Source organism: Oncorhynchus mykiss, chromosome 9 (genome assembly GCF_013265735.2).
Source record: "Oncorhynchus mykiss isolate Arlee chromosome 9, USDA_OmykA_1.1, whole genome shotgun sequence".
Classification (NCBI taxonomy): Eukaryota; Metazoa; Chordata; class Actinopteri; order Salmoniformes; family Salmonidae; genus Oncorhynchus; species Oncorhynchus mykiss.
In genome coordinates, this window is record NC_048573.1 from 49,545,509 (window position 1) to 49,553,008 (window position 7,500).

Sequence of the window (7,500 nt, forward strand, 5' to 3'; positions counted from 1 at the left end):
ACGAGAAATTCCATCGTTTTGTAAAGGGTCAATGTGCAGAAGGTGGGACAGAGTCAGGCGCAGGACACAGAGAATGAGTAATAACGGACTTTTACTCAACTAAAACAACAGAATATATATCACGCAGGGAAAACAATCCAGCTCACAAAATAGAAGCGACAGCTAAACACAGAACAAACACAAAACCATGTGGGAACCAGAGGGTCAACTAGCGAATAAATAACCATGTAATGGAAACCAGGTGGGAACCAGAGGGTCAACTAGGGAATAAATAACCATGTAATGGAAACCAGGTGGGAACCAGAGGGTCAACTAGCGAATAAATAACCATGTAATGGAAACCAGGTGGGAACCAGAGGGTCAACTAGGGAATAAATAACCATGTAATGGAAACCAGGTGGGAACCAGAGGGTCAACTAGGGAATAAATAACCATGTAATGGAAACCAGGTGGGAACCAGAGGGTCAACTAGGGAATAAATAACCATGTAATGGAAACCAGGTGGGAACCAGAGGGTCAACTAGGGAATAAATAACCATGTAATGGAAACCAGGTGGGAACCAGAGGGTCAACTAGGGAATAAATAACCATGTAATGGAAACCAGGTGGGAACCAGAGGGTCAACTAGGGAATAAATAACCATGTAATGGAAACCAGGTGGGAACCAGAGGGTCAACTAGGGAATAAATAACCATGTAATGGAAACCAGGTGGGAACCAGAGGGTCAACTAGGGAATAAATAACCATGTAATGGAAACCAGGTGGGAACCAGAGGGTCAACTAGCGAATAAATAACCATGTAATGGAAACCAGGTGGGAACCAGAGGGTCAACTAGGGAATAAATAACCATGTAATGGAAACCAGGTGGGAACCAGAGGGTCAACTAGGGAATAAATAACCATGTAATGGAAACCAGGTGGGAACCAGAGGGTCAACTAGGGAATAAATAACCATGTAATGGAAACCAGGTGGGAACCAGAGGGTCAACTAGGGAATAAATAACCATGTAATGGAAACCAGGTGGGAACCAGAGGGTCAACTAGGGAATAAATAACCATGTAATGGAAACCAGGTGGGAACCAGAGGGTCAACTAGGGAATAAATAACCATGTAATGGAAACCAGGTGGGAACCAGAGGGTCAACTAGGGAATAAATAACCATGTAATGGAAACCAGGTGGGAACCAGAGGGTCAACTAGGGAATAAATAACCATGTAATGGAAACCAGGTGGGAACCAGAGGGTCAACTAGGGAATAAATAACCATGTAATGGAAACCAGGTGGGAACCAGAGGGTCAACTAGGGAATAAATTACCATGTAATGGAAACCAGGTGTGTACAATAAAGACAAAACAAATGGACAATGAAACGTAGATCGGTGGCGGCTAGATAACCGGTGACGTCGACCGCTGAACGCCGCCCGAACAAGGAGAGGCACCAACTTCGGCGGAAGTCGTGACACGTTTGGTGTTTTGTTGATAGTGGTGGAAAACGCTGTCTCCAGAATCTCCCATAAGTGCTCAATCTGGTTGAGATCTGGTGACTGAGACGGCCGTGGCATATTGTTTACATCGCTTTCATGCTCATCAGACCATTCAGTGACCTCTCGTACCCTGCTGATGGGGGCATTGTCCTCCTATGGGGGCATAGGCATGGTGTCCAAAATAATGGCCTGCCCGGTATTTTAATACATGACCCTAAGCATGATGGGATGTTAATTGCTTAATTAACTCAGGAACCACACCTGTGTGAAAGCATCTGCTTTCAATATACTTTGTATCCCTCATTTACTCAAGTGTTTCCATTATTTTGGTAGTTACCTGTAGAGCGGGCGAGGAAGGTTGGCTGGCAGTTGGCTGAATCCATTTAAAATATGTGCTGAGACACGGACATGCAAACACCTAGTGCATTCACATTACTGCCAAACCTGAGGAAATCCTCCTTTCTCCTCTACCTCTGCTTCATATCAACATTCACAAAGAAACAGCCTCTCCCTCTCTGCCAGCCATTGCCCCACTCTCGTTGGTGATATCATGGCCTCTCCAGGTCATGAGTTTATATACAGTTACTATGTGTCTTAACACGTTCCCTTTCAGTTCTACATATGGACTCTGCTACTTGTTAAAACTGAAAGGTTTTTGGCACTCCTTCTCCCAGCCTGTTGATACAGACTAGTTTTCTCTCTTTCTTTTTTTTCACTCTCTTTCTTTTTGACCTCTCTCCCTGTAAGGGTGGAAGGAGTGTCATAGCAGCCCTGGTTAACAGATTGAAACCTGTTGGCTCAGCTCAGAGTCCTCTACCCGGGGATAGGGCAATGGAATCAGCCTTAAATGGTAACACACGTCCTCTCGTTACGCTCTCTAGACAGGCAGATTAGGAATTCTGGGATGCTGACTTGCCCAGCCCCAGTGGATGATTGACAGTTCTCGTTAAGCCACTGGGATCTTTTCTTTGGGAAAAGTTAGAACCTCACTCAATACTCAGATTTAGCTTTCGACTTTAGTCTCTCCCTCTCCCTTTCCCATCTCTGTGTGTGTCTGTGTGTTTGAACTACCTTCATCTTAGGGACAGATCAAAATTTACGGGGGGCTGGTCCAACTCAAGGTGTCATAAAAAAGAATACACCCCCCTCCACAGCATTACAAATATTTTCACATGACCCTCCCCATGTACTTCAAAATAAATTGCACACCCTCCCCCTCATAGAATCAACGACCACAAATAACAATAACTCTAGTAACCCTGTGTTAATAAATGTGGATATCTACATTGCCACTTCAGCATGCTTTTGTGGCACAGTCGATGCCACACAGGGCTACAGGCCAGAAGGTTGAGGGTTCGCCGACCAGCACAGACGAGCTCATTCTCCCTGCCTGTTTCATTACACTACAATCAGCGCCGGCTGCACACAATGATCAGCTAGAAGGAGGTCAGCTGTTCTACATGTTGATGCCATATTTAGAATTGTATAAAATATATGCAACAAGTTTTCCACCAACAGGTTTCTGTGCCAATGCACCACACAACCAATAAACAAAGCATACTGACTAAGGGCAGTATATCATGGTTTGCGTTTTCAACACCACAATAAATAGACTATGACAATCTCTACAAACAGAACATACATCCCTCCCTACCTTGTAGGCTTACCCAGTATCGAAGGCTTGGCTTGACAATCTCAGAATGTCATTCAACTTTTTTTTGATTTTTAACAGATGATGATTGGCCGCTGCACAGTTTGTATTCGTTTAATTTATTAGTCAGTCAAAAAAATGCATATTTACACGAATATTTTTTTTTAAGTAACAGGGATTGCACAATAAAGTCATGGACTTATTTCCATTGATGTCCCTAATTTTACATAAATACATAGACAATTACATAGATACAGACACATTACAGAGATAGATGAAAAATGCTCAACCTCAGATGAGTATGAGGGGGGAGTTTAAGTACAGTTCTTAAGAGCTTGTTTGGCTGGTAGCTTATTCTTTAGACGTTTGGGACTGCTGGTGAACCATGATGTGCAGACGTAATCAAAGTGACACTGGACTAGCACACTTGCCAGAGTCTTTAGGGTGTCTATAGCTGGGTTTCATCCAATTGGTGAAAGATTTTCATGCGAATATTCAAAAATATTCATAAAAACAATATTCCATTTCAGAGTTTACATTTGGCAGCGAACATCATGACAGGGAAGATTTTAATTTACCGGAAAATGGCACTTCATATGCATCCGATTCAGATCCGACCTGGAGCAGCCAGCGCCATCAATAAACGAGGGATGTTGGCCTAATGAGCCACATTTACATGTCCTTAAAAACAACTATAACAAATTACAAAAACACTACTCCTTGTGTTTTGATGTGTAGCATATGCAAAACTTTATAGCCACTCCAATACCTTGACTGTGTTGTCCTTAAGCCATTCTGCCACAACTTTGGAAGTATGCTTGGGGTCATTGTCCATTTGGAAGACCCATTTGCGACCAAGCTTTAACTTTCTGACTGATGTCTTGAAATGTTGCTTCAATATATCCACATACTTTTCCTGCCTCATGACGTCATCTATTTTGTGAAGTGCACCAGTCCCTCCTGCAGCAAAGCACCCCCACAAAATGATGCTGCCACCCCAGTGCTTCACAGTTTGGATGGTGTACTTTGGCTTGCAAGCCTCCCCCTTTTTCCTCCAAACATAACGATGGTCATTATGGCCAAACAGTTCTATTTTTGTTTCATCAGACCAGAGGACATTTCTCCAAAAAGTATGATATTTGTCCCCGTGTGCAGTTGCAAACCGTAGTCTTTTTATGCGGTTTTGGAGCAGTGCCTTCTTCCTTGCTGAGCCGCCTTTCAGGTGATGTCGATATTGGACTCGTTTTACTGTGGATATAGATACTTTTATACCTGTTTCCTCCCGCATCTTCACAAGGTCCTTTGCTATTGTTCTGGGATTGATTTGCACTTTTCGCACCAAAGTACGTTCATCTCTAGGAGACAGAACGCGTCTCCTTCCTGAGCGGTATGACGGCTGCATGGTCCCATAATTTTTATACAAATGAACATGGTACCTTCAGGTATTTGGAAATTGCTCTCAAGAATGAACCAGACTTGTGGAGATCTCCAATTTTTTTCCGAGGTCTTGGCTGATTTCTTTTGATTTTCCCATGATGTCAAGCAAAGATGCACTGAGTTTGAAGGTAGGCGTTGAAATACATCCACAGGTACACATCCAATTGATTCAAATGATGTCAATTAGCCTATCAGAAGCTTCTAAAGCCATGACAACATTTTCTGGAATTTTTCAAGCTGTTTCAAGGCACAGTCAACCTAGTGTATGTAAACTTCTGACCCACTGGAATTGTGAAATGATCTGAATGTAAATAATTGTTGAAAAAATTACTTGTGTCATGCACAAAGTAGATGTCCTAACCAACTTGCCAAAACTATTGTTTGTTAACCTGTCTAGGACACAGGTTCCGCTAACAGAACCTCCCCCAACATTCCGCTGAAAAGGCAGCGCAGGAAATTCAAAAATATTATATTTGAAATATTTAACTTTCACACAAGTCCAATACAGTAAATGAAAGATAAACATCTTGTTAATCTACCCATCGTGTCTGATTTTTAAAAAGTTTTACATCGAAAACACAACATATTTTCATGTTAGATCACCACCAAATCCAAAAAAACACACAACCATTTTTCCCAGCCAAAGATAGAGTCATAAAAGCAGAATTAGAGTTAAAATTAAACACTAACCTTTGATAATCTTCATCAGATGACACTCATATGACATCATGTTACACAATACATTTATGTTTTGTTCAATAATATGCGTATTTATATCCACAAATCTCGGTTTACATTGGCGCCATGTTCAGAAATGCCTCCAAAATATCCGGAGTAATTACAGAGAGCAGATAACAGAAATACTCATCATAAACTTTGACGAAAGATACATGTTTTACATATAATTAAAGATACACTGGTTCTTAATGCAACCGCTGTGTCAGATTTTTTTTAACGTTACGAAAAAAGCATAGTATGCAATAATCTGAGACGGCGCTCAAAAGTAAATATATTTCTCCGCCATGTTGGAGTCAACAGAAATACGAAATTACATCATAAATATTCCCTTATCTTTGATGATCTTTCATCAGAATGCAGTGCAAGGAATCCTAGTTCCGCAATAAATCGTTGTTTTGTTCCATAATGTCCATTACTAGTGTCCAATTAGGTACTTTTGCTAGCACGTTTAGTTCACATGTCCAAAAGCTGGAGCTGGTCCAGGCGAACTCGGACGAAAACTTCAAAAAGTTATATTCCAGGTCGAATAAACTGGTCAAACTAAGTAGAGAATCAATCTTCAGGATGCTATTATCATATATATCCAATAACGTTCCAACCGGAGCATTCGTTTTGTCTACAGAGTAATGAAACGCAAGGCGATATAATGACTACTGCGTGTAACCAGGAACTGGCATTCTGCCAGACCAGTGGCTCAAATAGCTGCCATCCGGTCCCACATCACACTAGAGGTTTCATTCCACGTTCTACTGACTGTTGACATCTAGTGGAAGGCGTAGGAAGTGCGAACAGATCCATATCGTATTTGGATGTGAATAGGAGATGATTTGAAAATCAACCAGCCCCAGAATTTCCACTTCCTGTTTAGAAGTTTGCCTGCCCTATGAGTTCTGTTATACTCACAGACATAATTCAAACAGTTTTAGAAACTTCAGAGTGTTTTCTATCCAATTGTAATAATACTATGCATATATTAGCATCTTGGACAGAGTAGGAGGCAGTTCACTATGGGCACGCAATTCATCCAAAGTGAAAATGCTGCCCCCTATCCCTAAATGTTAACAAGAAATGTGTGGAGTGGTTGAAAAACAAGTTTTAATGACTCCAACCTAAGTGTTGGACTTCAACTGTATCTCTGGGATCCACTGGACATGGTTGTAATTAATGGGAGGGGGGGTGATTGGGATTATGGATGATTGGGCTGAAAGCTTGGGGTCATAAATTGCCTCCCCTACCTCATACCACTTCAGTTGACCCTCAATACTAGATTTGTCAATGGTGTCATGGGTATTTGTGAAATAAACTTTCTTGGAATATATACTGTACGTCCTCTTTGTGTGTGGGCTTGTTTGTGTTTGTGTGTGTGTGTGTGGGCTTATTTGTGTTTGTGTGTGTGTGTGTGTGTGTGTGCGTGTGCGTGCGCGTGTGTGTGTGTGTCTGTTTGTTTATCTGTGCCCTAATCAGGCTTTTGCTGTGTAGGGGGTCGTCCCCCTTTCCTGTGACATATGGGTCTTCTCCCTGGCTTAGCGCCCACCCATCCTTTTGTTTGGTCACGCTGGTCACTATATACCAGCCATGGATGAAGAACAGGCCGTGTGACGTTCACTGGTTTGTTTTGTTTGTTGTTTATTTATTCTGTACATCCCTGGTTGAAGCTGAGGTGACCTGGTGACTCTTTGGCACAGATATCGTTCTCTGGATGGTGAGTGCTTTCATACTGGGAATCATAATGCTTTATTTCGTCTTTGAATCTGGGAATTTGTTGAATGTACAGTGGATACATGTAGATGTGTTTTTGTTGATGAGAGAGAACTGTCACTTTAAATTGGTGCATCATAGTGTACAATAGTGTGTAATGTTGTTTCTGCTGATGGCTTTGTCTGTGATGTAGAAGGCGTTCCCGCTTCTCATGTTTGAAGAGGAGACGGCTACACTGGAGGTGCTCAGAAAGAACATGTGGCCCTCAGCTCCTCTCGTCCTCCACAAAGAGGATTTGGGTTGGGAATGGTAATCTGGGAAGTGCATTCTGGTATTATCTCCCTCCGTACGGGCAAATCTGGATAGATTGGATGGTCGGTGTAAACATCTTTCGTTTCCTCAGCGAGAGAACAATGGGTGAGATTACGCCAAGCTGTTTTACACCGAGAGATCAAAGGAACCAGCTCAGTTGCTGTTGCCAATGTGGACAAA

At 42.1% G+C, this 7,500-nt stretch overlaps 1 protein-coding gene across 3 annotated transcripts in view; it reads left to right on the forward strand.

The window, feature by feature from the left end:
* si:ch211-218g4.2 (rho GTPase-activating protein 39) overlaps window positions 1-7,500 on the forward strand; it is a 97,676-nt gene that overhangs the window by 51,202 nt on the left and 38,974 nt on the right. Inside the window, exon 1 of one of the 3 annotated variants that reach the window (XM_036988229.1) lies at window positions 6,874-7,012. The exons of the other annotated variants lie outside the window; for them this stretch is intronic. The gene's annotated coding sequence lies outside the window, so the exon portion shown is untranslated. Of the gene's footprint in view, window positions 1-6,873; window positions 7,013-7,500 lie in introns of those variants that run through there. 3 annotated transcript variants of the gene reach the window in all.